This window comes from Melospiza melodia, chromosome 4 (assembly GCF_035770615.1).
Source record: "Melospiza melodia melodia isolate bMelMel2 chromosome 4, bMelMel2.pri, whole genome shotgun sequence".
Taxonomy (NCBI): Eukaryota; Metazoa; Chordata; class Aves; order Passeriformes; family Passerellidae; genus Melospiza; species Melospiza melodia.
The window spans coordinates 8,213,844-8,231,547 of NC_086197.1; the positions used below are offsets into that span (position 1 = coordinate 8,213,844).

The 17,704-nt window shown below is 37.2% G+C and overlaps 1 long non-coding RNA gene across 2 annotated transcripts in view; it reads left to right on the forward strand.

Annotated features, from left to right (window-relative positions):
* The window catches only part of LOC134417051 (uncharacterized), a 111,732-nt gene that overhangs the window by 46,279 nt on the left and 47,749 nt on the right, over positions 1-17,704 (forward strand). The window contains exon 3 of one of the 2 annotated variants that reach the window (XR_010027490.1): positions 4,255-5,366. The exons of the other annotated variant lie outside the window; for it this stretch is intronic. This is a non-coding gene — a long non-coding RNA (uncharacterized LOC134417051). Of the gene's footprint in view, positions 1-4,254; positions 5,367-17,704 lie in introns of those variants that run through there. 2 annotated transcript variants of the gene reach the window in all.

The window sequence follows — 17,704 nt, forward strand, 5'->3', positions numbered from 1 at the left end:
ACTACTCAGCAATGCAAAGTAGAATGACACATGCAAATTAAAGTGCATACGGTATTTTTCAAGCTCTCAAATCAAATTTGTTGGGATAAAAATGGTGAGAAAAAAAACTTCAGACATGCTCAAATCCCATTTTCTGAATTGATTTGAGAATCACGAGGCTTGAATCTCTTTGTAGGTCATTGAAACTTAAGAAACTGAAGGTCAAAATGCAAATGCCATCACCTGTACTTCCTAACACCTAGAAATGGGAAATCCAGGCTTACCTGTGATGTTTCACAATGACTCAGATCACCCAACAGCTTCCAAGGCCTCTTTTATGTCACTTCAGAGAGTCTGTACCCTTGGTGAGAGTCTTTGTTAAGGGGACAGCTGATGAGTATGAATGGAAAGACAGCAGACACAAACCAGCATGTCAGGTACTCCATCCAGCTGGAATTCATCACACTTTTCTTTGAGTGGGTGCCTGGAATGTGCATGATACGAGCAGATCATTAGAACATCAGTTAAAATAATCTTTACCTGGTCCTTAGCTGTTATAGTGTTTCTGGTGGTCTCTTCGGTTCCGAATTTATCAAATGACTTTGAGATGTATTTCGTTCAGTGGTCTGTCCACTGTTGATTTGATGAAAGAATAATAATTAACCATGGTTAAACATAATCACAGAATACTCTGAGTTGGAAGGCACCCACAAGGATCATCAAGTCCAACTCTCAAGTGAACTGCCCATATGGGGATTGAATCCATGATTGGTGTTGTTATAACCATGCTCTTACAAACTGAGTTAATCTCAGGGTCATGGAATTGACTTTCAGTTGAGTTATTCCTAGTTTCTTGTTCTAGTTTCTAGATGATATTCGTCTCGGTCACTAATGAGACCAAAATTTGCTTAGCCAAAGAACTACTGTGTTTTTTAAAAGACATATTAAAGAAGGCAATTGTAGACATTTCTGCTCACCCTGAGGTTTCCTTAGCCTGGCCTAAGCATTGAGGGTATTAATGACTTTTATTTTAAACTACTTTCATATCAATCAGATTTCCAATGCTTATTAACACTGATGTTTCCCCTGAGCAAGAAAAGCACACAAAATTTAGTTTATATTCTCTAATGTGTTTATGGTGCCCATTTAGAATGATTTTGAAATATCAGTCCTGGAGGCAGAATTACTCATGATTGCATGCAGAGAACTTTTATACCTCTTCTGCAGTGAAGCAACTTGATTTCTAATGACACTATGATTTTTTTTGTGTGTGTCCCTGACCTAGGTAAGGCTGGTGTTGTTTTGCTATTCATTAAATGAAGAGAAAATCTTCACATTTCTAGATGGCGCAGCAAGAGTGCTGGAACTTTCAGGTTTGAAGTATCTCATTTTTACAGTGGATATTTGCTGAACTTCTATCAATGTTAAAACTCTTTTTTGAACCTCCAGAATCTTGAAGATTTTCCATTGAGCACATGACTGTGTTTCTGTCTGTTGGATTTATTTTGAGAACACGGCAGTGTAGGGGACTGAGTAAAGTGAAGAAGCAAAAACAAGCAAGGAACAAATCACAGCAGGTTGGAGGAGTGTCTGAGAAAAAGTTTAATCCACAAAGTGGCAGCATTAATGCAGCAAGAGTGGAAAGGAACCTGAGACAAATACCTTGGATGGTGGGAGGTGTCTGGAAGCCCTTGTGAATGATGGTAGACAGCATATGGTGTGTGGGTGTCCACTGTGATCTGTTTCCCCCCAGCAGCACATGAACGGTACCCAATCTCAAAGTCATATTTCCTCTTGGTTATAGTTCTACATGCTCTTCATTTTTATCCCTCTGAAATTATACATTTGAAATGGTTTCTGGTCTGTTCTAAGCATTTAATTCCTAGAAAGATATCAACACACCAGAGGGACTTGTAAGAGGAGTGGGAAAGAAAAGCTGTGGAGGTGATTCATAGTGAAAGAAAATCTTCTCCATAGGTAACAATGGTAATTGTGATAACAGTGATTGCTGCCCATTGCCCAGGAGCAATTTCAACATGTGTCCTCACCAGATACCTTCACAGTATCTATTTTTAAGGGACATTCTTTATTGTGTAACAATATGTTTGTGTATTTAGCAAGATTTAGAAAGGAGAAAGGGGAATGGCTGTAGGTCCTGATTGCTAGAGCTTAGAAAATGGAGACAGGGGGGAGGAGATAAAGTGTTTTAAATGCATATGTTTAAGAATTGTCAAAAAAGAAAAAATGGGGAAGAAATAACAATAATATTAATAGTATTTATGAAATCCCCTCCATTTTGAATGTGGAAACAGTGAATGAAAAATTACAGCTGGGTTAATGAAAGTCAGCTGGCTAGAATAAACCCTGAACTCCAATTATGCAACAGCAGAATTTTCAGGTCTTCCTCTCTCACTCTTACATCCTTCAGGACAAAAAGTCTGACAGACATTTATCCTGGTGTCACTGAGATCACATTTTGAGAACAATGGTAGAATTTAAAAGGAGATTAGGTCACAGTTTGGCTAACACAACCTCTGTTGTCACTGGTGTTGTGTCAGAAAGAAAGACCCCCTGTCAAAACCAAAGTGGCTCTGAGTGAGTGGCTGTGAGGGAAAGCTTGTTTTCCATTTGTATGATGAGAAAATCAAGCCTGACAGTGAGAGAAGCATGATAAGTAGAGGAGAGCAAATAAAATCCCCTCATTGTTTACGGTGGGTACTAAAATCCTGCTATTAAGATTTATAATTGTTCAAGACTTTATTATTTAGACACTTAGAACTCATCCTCTAACTCATATGTTTTAATTTCAGAGTAATCAAATAGAAACTGAGAAATCTTCATAAACAAAGGAGCACCTAAACTCAGAACATTAAATCACAGCAAGATATTTTGATTTGAGCATTGACATCTTGAACTGATCATAAAGCTCTTGAGACCTGATATTTTGGGCTTTACTCTTAACCCAAGAGCAGATTCACATAGTTATCTTTGTCTTCTTTGTAAGGGTTATTACATAAAGGGTTATTGTTATAGATGAGTGTGTACTATATTGTAAACCATAATTAACTAACAGAGATTTAAGGGGAAAATAATGAATTTTGATTAATTATTACTTCGGGTGATATAACTAGCATAGAAATATAGCAAGGGATTTACTCTATGCTTCTGAATTTATACCTGAAATTGTCACTAGTTTACTGAAAGCACTGAAGTTGTACTTGCAAACACTGAAAGCAGCAGACAGTATGTTTGCTCTACTGATATTTCCAAACTGTGCTTTTACCACCACTTTTTTTCTAAGCCTTTCCTTTAGTATTTGTTCAAATCTTGAGATCAAGTTCCATCAGTGCCTATCAAAACAGGAATGACATTTCTGGGCAAAACTTATTGAAGCAGTCATTTAGCACTGTCACCATATATTAGAGAGTAAACTTTAATTTGTCAGGTAGCAAACCTGCTTAGAAACACAACAACACACTGGGTATGAAAAACAATTTGATATAAATGATGCACCTGAACTCATGACTAAGCATCGTGTTAGCAATGTGTGCTTTGTGCCTCTATAGAGTTTTGACTCCAAGAGATGCAGCCTTGTCTTGGCAGGGTGTGTGTATCAATGTGTGGAACACTTGATGTGAAAAACAATCAGTTGTGACAATCAGCCAGTCAGCAATCTTGAACACTTTCCATCTCTGCTCCATTTATGGGCATCAGTAAATAAAGCTCTGTTCTTAAAGCTGTGTTTTCATTTATTTTTTTCTGCCAGCTAGTGCCAGGCAACTTAGTGGAGCCTTCCAACATTGCCTCCGTATGGAAATAAATTGAATCAACATTGTATTTTTTCCCCCAGCATAAAATGTTCCTTCTCTCTTTTGCACTCCTTTTGCTTCATGAGAAAACAGCTTCAAAATAAACAATTAGAGGGACCCTGTAAACTTTGCTATCAGTTACTTTTGTGTTTCTTTTTTAATAAATAGTTACAGTAAAGAGGAGAAGAGGGAGAAAATCTAATTCTACAGCTGCTGGTCCTCAGTTCATTCTCAGGAGAAAATTAATGGTCTCCAGATAAATATTACAGAGCTGAACCTTTGAGGAGAGATGTGCTTCAGTCAGATCCTTGCAACTTGAATTTGGATTTTAAAATGGTTTTGTTTTTTCTAATATAAATGGATACTTGGGTTTTTTTCTGTGTAATTTTCTTCTTGGTTTACAGCTGGGTTCAAAAAATCCAGTGGATGACTTTGCCCCTGTGACTTCCCCTTCTTTTCTTTCCAGTTCTTTCATGAAGAATGACATTTTCTGTCCATAAGGATGAATGTTTTCAAAGAATCTCAACATCTGTAACAAAAACAAAACCCCCCAAATGACAAGAGCAACAACAACAACAAAACAAACAACAAAAAAACCCCCTAGGGCCTTGTGGAAAACATTCTGGGCTGTGGGAGAGAAATCCTATAGTTCATGTCCTGCCTTTCAAATGTGCTTTCACATGTGACTTTAAGCAAATTACTTGATCTCTCTAGCTCTGTATGTACATGAGCTCAGCAATATTTTTTAATCTATGGATACCCAGGAAATAGCAGTCTTATCAGTGCTTCTTTATTCTGTTACAGTTTAGATAAAACTATCTTTATAGAGGTTTAATAGTGTTTAAGACAAAATGGATTTTATACACAAGTTACATTTATTTCAAGAAAACAAATGGAAGAAGAAAATATCTATGAATTTTCAGCTTATCTGGACAAAGACTTTTATTAGCTGTTTCCTGGGTAACTTTTTGCAAGAAACCTTTAAAGATAACTTTGTTTTTGGGAGTACAGAATCTTGAAATATGACAAAGGCTGCTGAGAAGTCTTAATACAAAGGAACAATGTATCCCAAGGAAGCTTTCACGATGTCACCTCTACGGCTGAATCTCTGAGGAAAAAAAAAATACTCTGCAAAGAAAAGCACAGCAAGAGAGCAAAGATAATCAGATGTATTAACACCCAGAGTTAGCAACATCAAAGTGGGTAGGTCCTGGTTTGGTTCTGTTGGATGTGCTTTGGGTTTTTTTCCTGAGACCCTGCACTAAGCTCAGTAACTCTTCTACAGACGGAAGATTCAAGAGCAAGAGGGAACATTTTGCCTTCCTCCACAGCAGCCTTTCTGAAGTAGATTAGATGTGCCATGAGAGATGATGCAGGGTGATCTGCAGAAGGAGATGATACAATTAACAACCACCAATAGAAAGGAGAAGAAGTCAATAAATATTTCTATTTCATTACTGTAAACTGGAAAGAATAATGTACTTGCACAACACAAAGATAAAGTACCTTTCAGTTCACACATCATCTACTGAGGGTAAGCAATGAGGAATTTGTGTGACCCAGATGACTTGCACATCACAGCCCAAACTGGTGATGAGCATTTTGACAAATTGTGAGGAGAACTCAGAAGAAGCTCAGAAGAGTTACAACAATCTGTCAGAAGCATTCAAAAGGGACATTTCATGAAAATGTTTTGCATGTTTCTAGGCCAAAGGAAAATAATGCTATTTTATTACTGTAGATTAAAAGCTTCAAATTTAAGTAATGCCAATGTACTTTATAGCTGCTCAAAAAAAATATATATTTTTGAGGAAACTAGTTTTTGGATGCCAAAACTACCTGAATTACTAAAGTAATTATTAATAATTACAGTAATAACTCAGAGTTATTAATGCAATTATTAATTATTACATTAACTACTTAAACTTTTGTAAGGATTTAGAACCTTGTGACATTCTATTTAAAAAAATTGCACTGTGAACTACTAAGGACGAGCTGATGAATGGTATAAATCACAAATTATGGATAATACAAAAGGAGCTTTATTCATGGAGAATTTTCATTATAGGTTTTCCTAGTGGGAAAAATCACCATGGAAAATCTACCTGATACAGCTCAAGATTTTTGTCCATGATTTCGTAGTAAATCTATCTACACTGTCAATAAAGTATGTGACTGGTAAAAGAGTAGAGAATTGGTGAAAAAATGAAGTAGAGCAGTCAGACACAATGACCAAGACCATCTGGTGAACTGATGTATTCAGTTAAGATGCTTTTTCAGTTCAGGTAAATGAAAAAATGTATCCATGTAAGTATAGAGAATGGAGATAATTTCCTACAGCAGAAGAACTGGAACTGCAGAAGATGTTTAAAATATACAGGGACAATAGCAGAAAAAGAATCAGTGGATTCAGCAGTGGTTTTCTGTATCAAAAACACTCATTCCAACTCTTGTATGTGGGAGCACTTAAAATAAGAAGCATGTTATTACATAGCACTGAAGAGATGATTATTATCATACTAACAGTTCTAGAGCTTACAACTTCAAAGAACTATTAGAAAATTGGAAAAGGAATCAATTCTAATTATTCAAGATATGGGGAATATACATTCCTGTGAATCCTATTGGGGTTTTCAGCCTTTTTTGTCTAGCAGGGAAAGCCTACATGGATGTCTGGACACTTAATGTCATTCAGTTGGGTCAGGTCAGACACTTAATACAGTGATTATTTAATAATTAAATGCAAATGTACTTGAGAAATTATTAAAAATTGTGTTGGATTCTTCTCTCCTCATTTATTCATACCAGAGGGTATATTTTGGTCACAGACTATTGCCTCCATAAAGGAATAATGTGGTGAATCATCAATATCTGAGATAGGAAGAAGTTTGGACGAGATGAGGATATATTGCTGCCTACCACAGAAAGAGGAGGTTATGGGAAGGGGAAGCCTGGCACTGGTGCCACCCCAACATCTTTGCATCAGGTCTTGGCTGTGCCAGCTTTCAACCCAGTTTGAGCAGTTTAGGATTGTGACAAGATTTAAGTCTGAGTAGCAGGGCAATAATTCCCAGTGGCCTATCATCAACATTAATGTGATTTCCACATCAACAGGAATAATATCATAGAGATAATAGAAGTTACATTTATAGAAAGTGCATATTACAAATTCCTCCCTCTCTACTCATTCCATCAGGAGGAGAGCTGTTCATAGCAGAGCTTTATAGCTATAACAAGAGATATTTTCTCTGTAGAGGTACTAAGTTAAATCCCAGCAATATCACCCAGCAGAGCAGCTATCACAATATCAGCTCCTATGCTGGCAACCAGAAAATTTTCTTTATAGCACTCCTGAGTGTATATTTTATGTACTACAGCTAAAAATATCAATTTTATTCTTTCTTTAGTAACCTCTTCCAGAGATCATGCATCAACTTGCATATCATATTTCATAAATAATTATCTTACAAGGAAATTTAACTTGGTGTAAAAATAAAATGTCAATCCCATTTTTCTTCTACAGAAATGTCCTTATGCCAAGACAAGATGAAACCTTCACCATATGCTCATAAATGAAAGAGAAAATATGTTATCTAATGGTTCTATGTTAGCAAACTATTTTAATTGATTTATTTTTCTTAGTAATTGCACTGCTATAACGTATCTGTGTTTAAACTGCCACCAGCTCTGTCTAACATCTCCTATTTTAAACACTGGGCAATGAATGCAAAGAATTTATCATATCCTAACAGATGATGAATGGGGGCTTTATATTTTTAATGCTGTCTAAACTGATAGCACTTAAAAAAAAATCTGAATTCTAAAAAAATGTAGATATTTGTTTGAGGTTGGTTATTAACACAAAAAAATGGGCTAATAAAGAATGAAGACAACTTACTTTCTTTTTGTCCTCTTCCTGGTTTTATGAACATATACAAAGAATTTTAATATTGCAGATACTCATATTATTCTTGTTTCAAAGCTGTGTGGATGACTTTTTGGACTGATATTCCCTAAAACAAGGGATTGAAAATCATATTGTACCATAAAAAATTGAAATAAAAGAGAAAAAAAGGAGGGAGGTACCAGTGAAGTCACTAAGCAAAAGGTTTTGCTTTCAAATCACCAGGACAAAACTTATGACATAGGTGGCCTCCAACATTTTTCCTTTAGCTTGTCTTAGTCAGTGTTCTATAGAAAAACAGAGAGGAAAATCTGTACATTGTCATGCAAGCAACCATTGTTTGTAAAATCACAGACACTGCTTTTAAAAATACCCAATGAAATATGAAGACATTTCATCAGAGCAAGTATTAAGTCTGAATGTAATGGTGAAGTTTTATGGTGTCCTGAGAGTTAAGCTGAAAATCTTGGGAAGACCATATTCTGTTCCTGGTACTTGTGGGGGGCACATTGTGGCATGTTCCCCCCTCATCATCTCATCCCAGTCCTACAGTCTGCTGCAAAAGTGTCTTCATGATCATGGTCCTCAGGACAGTTGCCCACTGAGCTGGAAGGATTGTTACTCGTGTGTCAGTATTCAGGGAATGGCCCATCTTCATTATAAAACAGCTCCCAGGAAAGGTGTTATAAATGTGGATTATGGAAAAAATTATAATTTTCCTGAGTACAGCCATGATCCAATACCTATTCCTGTTGCTAACAGTCTCCATGGACTTTGATCAAGCACTTAAACCCTTGTCAATTTTTTCTTACAGCTGAATTATATTGTCCTTATTTTCCATCTGTGAACATTGCTTAATTGAAAGCTAGAAAAATATTTTGATGGATTCCTGCTGGAAAGGTCAAGCCATATATCCCCATGTAACTTTTATTAACCAAGTTTTATACAGTGAAAATGGATGGGGAATCACCAGTTGGAAAAAGTTGCCTGATAATAATGGCTGGAAAGTCCCATTAAGAACAGATCTCCTTCCCTGGTGATTCCAGACAGCTATGTAACATGGCAACAGACTGTGACCTATCGTTCAAGGTGTATGATTCATTTTTCAAAGAAACCTGGTTTAGGCATCTAGGAAAACTGTTTTTCCTGTCAACAAAGCAAGAGCAGGAAAATGATAATTTGAAGAACACATTGAAGTTAGCCGTGGAAAGGGCTGCAGGGAGAATCAGACAAAAACACCAGAGAGTGTTGGTTAACCAGCTGATGGCTGGGAGTTGTCAGTATTTAGCTTCCTTGAAGAACTCAAATCAGGAAGGATCTCTGGCAGATTTGTAGTGCAATGCTCAAGCAGAGCAAATTGCAAAGTTAGATCAGGTTGTTCAGATTCTTGCCCAGCTGAGCTGGCATAGTGCCCCACGACAGCCCCTGCAGGGCACCCCTAGGATTGAGCTGTGATGGGGCTCTGAGGAACCTTGTGTAGTGGCTGCCATCCCTGCCTATGGCTGGGTGTTGGAACCAGATGATCTTTAAGGTTCTTTCCAGCTAGAGAAGGAGCTCAGGTGGATTAAACCTAACTGATCTTAGTAAATCAGAGGTAGCAATTAAGAATTACTTTCTTGTCTTTCACTTACCTTCCACAAATCATATTTTCTTTCAATGCAATAATACTGGACCTTGTTCATTCTCTTGTTTTATTCTTTTAAATTTCTATTCAAGTCCATAATTGACAAAACCATAATGAGAATAACATATTAAATAGAATGAACTAATCACTTCTCTTTAATTATGAGTTTGAATTGATTACATCTCAAAGAAGTGCATGATAATCAGGAATCTAGCTTTAAATGTGTTTAAAGTATTTTAAAATCCTCTGTAATTTTTTTGTTTCTTGAACACGAAGAATTACATAGTCCTTTCCATTTTCATTTTTCCAAGACATGCCAAGATATCATGACATTTGAGATTTTTAGTCCACATTTTTCAGACTGAGATATCAAAATCTTAGCACCTTGATCCAAAGTCACCATTCAGAAAGCAATTTGGTTTTCAGATGTTTGGCCATTCCGTTCTGAAAACGTCTTTAATTTGCTTGTGTCTCAGTCAGTTAATTCCCCTGACTTGGCAGGAAGCAGACTGAAACTAAGTGTGGTTTTCAAACAGCTTTCTGAACAGCCAGCAGACAGGAGATACATCTTTGCTCTGTGAACAATCTAGGCCAGATATTTTATGTGTAGCTTAGCAGTGAATGACTCCATATTTCATTAGCAATCTCCAGTAAAATTCTGTTCTCCTCGTGCCTTTAGCAAAATGCAAGAAATTACAAGGATGACATGAAGTGCAGGAGAGAGGAACATTATAAAACGAACTACTTAGAAAGGGAGAAGTGGCAGTGCTCACTTGCTTAATATTTGTATAAAAACCTCCTGAAGATGAGAGGAATAGCAGCATTCTGTTTGTTTTTTGGTTTGTTTTTTTTTTTTTTTTTTAATGCATTGGTGTGTTGCACATCCTAATTGAAACCTGTGGAGCAGAAAGCTGATCTTGCAGTAATGTTTGTGGATACAATTATGGAAATCCTTTCAGTGTGATTAAATTATACAGTGCCTGGATATTGAAGTAGTTTCAATAGCTACGTCTGCGTTACAGTCTGTGGCAGAGTGTGAGGTGACACCTCCCTGATCAATCTGTTTAGGAAGGACATAATGCACAGCAGTTTTCCAATTAGCAAGTTTTTTTCCAGCAGCAAATAACACCCATAAAGGAGTCAGTTCTTCGTGGTCTATTGGACAAATTTGAATGCAAATGATGTGAAGACATCCTGGAAAGACCACTAAGAAGAAATGATTAGTATAAAATGGTCATGTAGCAGAAGAAAAGGCATGTTTTAATATTAATGGGAGTAAGAAAAGTTTTTTAGTTTATTATTCATTGCAAAATCCAGGTCTTGTAGTGCCTTTTACAAATCTAGGTTATGGAACTTGGTACAGTTATTTGTTTGAGATAATTTGTCCAACTCCACAGAAACAGAGGTTGATTTAGTTCTTGTTGTTCATTTCAAAGAGGTGGTTGATTTCTTCTCATAGGTAAAAAATGTTTTAATTTATTATCTGGTGTGAATACCTGGGCAAGAGTCCAAAGATTCAGGATTTGTTGTTGATAAACAAAACTTAAGAATAGAGGAAGAAATGTTTTGCACAGCAAAAAAAAAAAAAAAAAAAAAGAAATTGCTGTCTAACACAAAGATATACTTTAAAAACAGTGTTTCCTGGGAAGAAATACAGTCCATCCAAAGTATTAAAATTCAAATGCTTAACAGTTCTGTTTTATGAAAAATCACCTAACTCCAGAACAGTGTAGGTTTTCTACAATATTCAGGCTCTTAAAATTCACCAAAAAATAGTCAGACTAAAGTCTGGCTTCCCAAAGCACAAATTTCCTTTAGCTGCTTCCTCGCTTATACAGAAATTAATTTTTTTAAGGCCATTATCAATTTGAGCATCTTCATAACTCAGGGCTAGATTTTACCCAGGAAGTGCTTTAATCGTCCAGATAAGCTTCAGTTCATTGCAAACTCACTTCATTTTCATTTTGGGTGAGAATCACCTATGATTTAAAGGCTGGTGGAGGAAGGCATATATGCTATGTCTATTAGTAAATGATTCAAGTGGTTAAATATGTTCCTGATAAAAAATTGCATCTCATTTCCAGTTTGAAGGTTTGGCTCTCAGCCACTGGGTCTTGTTATCACAGATGAAAGAGCCCTCTGATATCAGGCGCTGCTCCCTGCGTAGGTGGAATGTTCCCCACGTTGTCCATATTAATCTGATTCATTGCTGCTACTACATTATCTTTCATCAGTTTTTCTAACTGTCAATTTTCAAAATAGTGCTGGTTTTGATATGCTGCTTGTTTTTGTAGCTGAGAAGCCATGAAATAGCTGCAGAGGACTTAAAAGAGATCTTCATCTGGATGAATTATTACTGATGGGAAAAAAAAATCTACATCTTTGAAGGATGTCTTACACTTCGAACTACAGTTCTCTGGCAACTTTCACCACAGAGGTCTCATGCTTGCTTTAATAAATGACTGAAGTGCCTAGACATTTATTTTTCTAAGTCTGGTTCCCAAAATGGAAGCTGGAACTCCCTTGGTAGGCACCTTAACTCAAGTTTTTCTGACTCAATTTCCAGCAACATCCTCATGATTCTTACTAGCTATGTGCTCTAGTAGTGCACATCTGGCCAAGAGGAAACACAAGGCAGGTGGATTTACATGGAATTTAGGAAAGGTCCCAGTGCCTGGGAAGTCTTGGCCACTGCAGAGTAATCCATGCAGTGTAGCAGATAGCCCTGGGAGCTGACTGTAAAGCTGCTTAATATAGCGGTGTGTCTGAAATTCCTCCTCTCCTGTGCAGCTTAGACATATGGCTTAGGGCTCATGAAAAAGAGATGGATTCCACCATCCAAAAACCTCTGCTGTGAAGAAGCCTAAAGAAACACTTCCCAAGAACTCAGAAGAGATTGCAAAAGAGACATTATTTTCTCTTTTCTCTCAGACCTCACAGGGGTTTCATGCATTGGCCTAGCAAGTGAGGAAAGATGCTGTTTTCATCAGATTCAGCTCCTGAAGATTCTGTGAGCACAGGGATTAGGCCCTTTTTGTCAAAGGTGTACAACAGCATCCAGAAATATCACTTACAAATCTCTCAGGTTCCAATTAATCCCTCTTTCCCAGGAAATTGCACAGTTACATTTACTACATTTACTTTCTTTTCCTTTGATTTCTTTTTTAAGTGACTAACAGAGCCACGACAAGTATTTTTTTTCCAAAATGTAAGAAAATTTTGTTTATTCAGAAGCATTTACTAACAAGTCAAAAATCAATAAAAAAACCCCACAATACTGCTGTCATACTTGTATTCAAACATATCCAATACACATTACACCTTCATTTTTGTGGCAAACCTTTCTCCTTTGTGAAAAGCTTGTTTTAGAAAGTAATGGCAAGAATGCTGAAAAGAGTGATTTGTCAGAAGCTGTGCTTCCAATCTGTTTGGAAAGAGGTGAAAGTTTTGGCTGGTTGCTTGCCTTGAAATTTTTCAAGACGCTTTTTGCTCAGATGAAATCACAAGTAAAAGCTCAATGTGGATGTACTGCTGGTTGGTTGAACTTACATTGACTATTGCAAATAAAAAAACTACCCAGAGGCCATAGTGTGGCTTCATTTCCATCTTGGAATTTAAGAAAAATTGTTGTTTACCCTTGAAAGATGATATTGAAGGATTAAATAGTGCCTCATTATCTCACCTACTTCCACTTCTACTCAGATTCTTTTCTTGCCCTTCTCCCTGTCACTGACCACACTGAATACCCTTCTAACTGAGAGAGAATTAAGATGTGAAAGGAGGCTCAAATAATGCGTGCCTCATCTAGAGCTGGTGGGTGACAAGACTACAAATGAGATTAAAGTCTGGGGTTTTACCTCCATGGACACTTCAGGGAAATGCAGAGAGAAAAACACCAAAACTCACTAATTTTGAATGTCCTCCAACATTTGACAATTTGATTATTTTATTCACATTTCTATTTACAGACTTTGAAGCTACTCACTTAGGTAGTCAGGAACAGAAAATTTAAAAGGTAAATAACTGAAAGAGTTGAGAGTGAAAGAAGTGACCCTCTTTGCGGGGGCTGACAGGATTCTAGGGCTCTTAAAAAAATAAAACACAGTCCTTTGAGTAATCCTGAAAACACATGAGAATGACCATGGAATTTAGTTCCTCTTTAGGGATCAAAATGAACAGCAACTTTATCAGGATAATGCAGCATTCAGAGCCTGGCCTTGAACAACATAATGTGAACTGACAGCCTTTCTGAGGAATTTTGAGGGTTTGGGTCTATCTGCAGTAGCTTCACATTTCCAAATTTGGCTCTGAACACCAATAAGAGGCATTTAGCAGAACCAAATATTGCATCCAATTATCTGAATTAAAGTCCATAAGACCATCCTTCTTCCTAGACTGAGACATTTTACTAATAAAGGACACACAGAAAACATCCCTGATACCTTTTTTCAGAGTCTGCATCTATTATACTCTTGTCGTGAAGAAGGGAAGCAAAATGTCAGAACAAAATAAAGGAAACTTATCAGTTGATAAAATAAAAAAATGTCAAATCTGCTTGCTAAAATAAACAGATGGAAAAGGCAAATTATCAGAGAATACTTGTTTTCTAGCAAAGCTACTGGGAGAAATAGAAGGAATATGAGCAAGTGAATACACACAGCATTCCTGAAGGAGAAATAAATAGGGATCCTATTATGCTGCTGCTTATGCACAGCTTGGAAACTTCACTATAAAAGCTGCAGGGAATAGAAATACACTGTATGCAAGCAGAACATCCTTGGACTGTTTATGACACTACATGTATGCGATACCCTGAGGTTCCTATAAAATACTTATTATTTGCCAGTTCAAGCTGTTTGGCTTAGCTGTGATTTGGGTAATATTTTCCTCCACTGGAAGAAGTGCTATGCTGCTGGTATAGGCTGGAGTACTACAGCAGCACATCCTCATCTTTTTCAGATTGCTCATAAATTTCCAGGCCACAGTTATCAACCACAGATATTGTAAACTGCAAGTGACTCTGCCAGTGGATCCATAGAGCAGGGAATACACACCAAAATTTCAAGTTCATTTGTTCCTCCATTTGCACGGCTGTGTATTTCTTGTCACAGATTTAAATGCATTAATTTGACATACTTGTAGAAGTCCAGGGGGATCTCTGTTAATTTCAGGGCAAAATACAACACTGAATAAACTCACAGGCTGTTACTATGCAAACCCAAGGTTTTTCTTGGTTTTGTTTGAAAGAATTTTCAGCTACTTCAATCAAGAAATAATTTGTAAAAGGACAGAGAAGGAAAGGCAAAACAATGACAAAATTTGAACTCTGACAGAGAACAAGAAAGCTTTTGATTAGGGGGAAGACAATTTGAGAAAACTTTCCCTTCCTGAGGCTGCACCTACAATCAAAGGACTATTGCAAAACCCTGGGTATCAAAACAAAGGAGTTCTTGGTGAGTGGACAAGGATGGGAGAAATTTCATGGGGTATATCTATAAAAGCTTCAAGGACATAGAATCCGGAGTGAGAAGGGCACACAGAGGAGTTCACTCCCAAGGATAAATCCAACCTGTGCGAGGCTGGAAGGGAGCACTGGGGAGATCTACTGCAGTGTGCGTTAAACCCCTCGTGTTGAACCATGCTCCGCCACGCTGCTTTGGGAAGTCACGTTCCTATTGCAGGGCTGATTTCTCTGCCACTGCCACCATGGGCCAGACCTGGGCACACACAGAGTCCAGGAGGGCTCAGGGGCCATGAACAGCCTGAAGGCTCAGTCACAGAAGGGTTGGGTTGGTGACTCTCACCTCAGAGTGGCCAGGCCATCAGCTTTTTACCTTTAAGGACACCTTCAAAGATTCAACAGCTTAACTGCCCATGGGAGAAAAACTCAAGGAGAATTTTGCTCCAAAGGAGTTTTTCTCTCATTTTCTTATGATATTACATATTCTCTCAGAGTAAATAATCTTTTTGATGATTTTCCATTAACTGATACTTAGCTCTGGGAAAGGACAAGCTCATTTTGTGAAAATTGCCAAAATTGCCCCTGGATTAGGGTGTTGCATACCCCATTGCTAGGGACATGGCCTACTGAAGAAAACATTACAATTTAATTATATTGGTGAATGCAATATTATTTGTGAAATAAAATTGCCTTTTTCTGATATTTAGCTTTCTTGGATCTTTAGAGAATCATTAAACAAAGTAATTCCCTATTACCTCAGTGAAAAGGAATTAATGAAAGAGCAAAGTTACAAGAAAGGTCTGAAAGCAAATGATTATGAGTTAATAATGTTTCAGGAATTTAAATGTAAAATTCTGCTAATAATCAGAAGAAATAGCTATGCAGGATCAAACTATCATGCAGAGCCTCCCACAATGATTTATTCATTAAAGAAATGGAAAATTATTTTCCATTACTCCAAAGACTAACCTCACAGTGAAAAATAAATTGGCATTTATAGTGCTTCATCTCTAGAGTGAACAGAAAAGATATTTGTGACTTGCAAATAAATGATTTATTTCTATTAAAAAAAAAGAATAGTTCAATTCACTTTCCTGGATACCCTTTTCTAACATTTTCATACATTATCCATCAGTGTGATAGAAGAATTAAAATCTCATCATTTAGGACCATATTCTAATTGAAAGCCTTGGAATTATTTCAGTGTTGAATGGTCGTTCTCAGTTGCATGCAAATTTTCCTCCCCTATGTGACTAAAAGATACTGGTAAATAAGTTTGGGTGTAAACCTCCTAATTTCTCTCTTATTCTTGAGAATTCTTGGAAAATCACTTCACAGTCTGATGTCTTCATATGGGAAGCCTGTGAGACTAATAAAGGACTAATGTGTGATAGGCTGTCAAAAATGGAATAATACAGAGCTCCCTTCAAGTAGTATGAAGAAAGATACCAAATGAATCTCTTTGGGTATTCTACATCATCTGATTTCAGTTACCTATACTTAAACTGTCAGTGTTCTTTGAGATATCCCAGATCATTCAGGCTTCTACAAGAGCAAGGCAAATGCTCCATCAGACTTAAAGAATACCAGAACACTTCCATTTTGAAAAGCAACTATTTGGGGCAAATAATTTTGGGTCATGGAATTCCACCCCTACATTTCTAGGTGTGGGGTGTCTGAGTGTCACTGTCATATTTTCTGAAAAATCCCTTTGCCAGGATTTCTTTTCCTGGGAAGCTGAGAAGGCTCAGAGAAAAATGAAAACAATAATTATCTGATCCGCTTCTCCTGTGTTTTGCTGCTTTGGGATGTGCTTTGGGCATTGTTTACCAACTGGCCATTGTTTGATTGGTTTCATGTGAATTGTTTGACTTAATGACCAATCACTGTTCAGCTGTGTCGAGGCTCTGGAGAGTCATGAGTTTTTCATTAGTATCCTGTTAAGCCTTCTGTAAGTATTCTTTCTCTATTCTTTAGTATAGTTTTAGTATAGCATTCTTTAATATAATATAATACCATAAAATAATAAATTAGCCTTCTAAGAACATGGAGTCAGATTCTCAATTCCTCCTTCATCCTGGGTACCCAGGAAATGCCACATCTGAGCTTCTGTCACAGGTGGACAAGCTCTAACCAGGTCAGTCCATTGGGCTGCAGAACCTTTTGGATGACCTCTTACCAGATCTTCTAGAGAGCATGGTTTTCCTATAGTTCCTGTGCTGTGTGTGCCAATTGAACGGGAGCAAGGTTCAGATGGGTTATCAATAGAATTTTCCTCTCTAATCAGGACAGCCAACAGTGAGACAAGTTACTGGCAGGTGGTATAATTTCTATTTGTGGAGTTTTTCAAAACTCAGTGAGACAAATAACCCAGAGAAACCTCAAAGGACCCCACCAATGACTCGACGACCTCACAGATAAACAGAAAGTTGGAACAGAGACCACCTGAGGTCTCTTCACACCTGATTTATCCCATGATCTCCCAGTCCTTGGATACTGTAGAACACTTAAAAATATACTAACACCAAATGTTGACCTTCTGGCAACTGCATTGAGCTCTTGAGCAGCTCTGGCAGTAGCTGGAGTTTATACACCCAGACCACATACTGAAATTTATATATTGCCTACTGAATTTGGACCCTAGGCATGAGATGATGAATCCTGCTTCTCACATGATAGTTGAGCATATGTAAAAAAAGGTAGGTTTCACCAGACATATATTTTTTCCATTTAATTCACAGTGTGTTTATCCATGTGTGAATGTGAGACACATCATACAGAGATACTAGAAAATACTATGCCTGGTTTTCTCTATCTTTTGAAAAAAAAAGTTTGGTTTTTTGGTCTTCTGTGCAATCAATTTTCTGCTATTTAAGCCTAAGAGTAGAGTAGAACATAAGTGTTCTTTTATTTTAAAACAGAGTGAA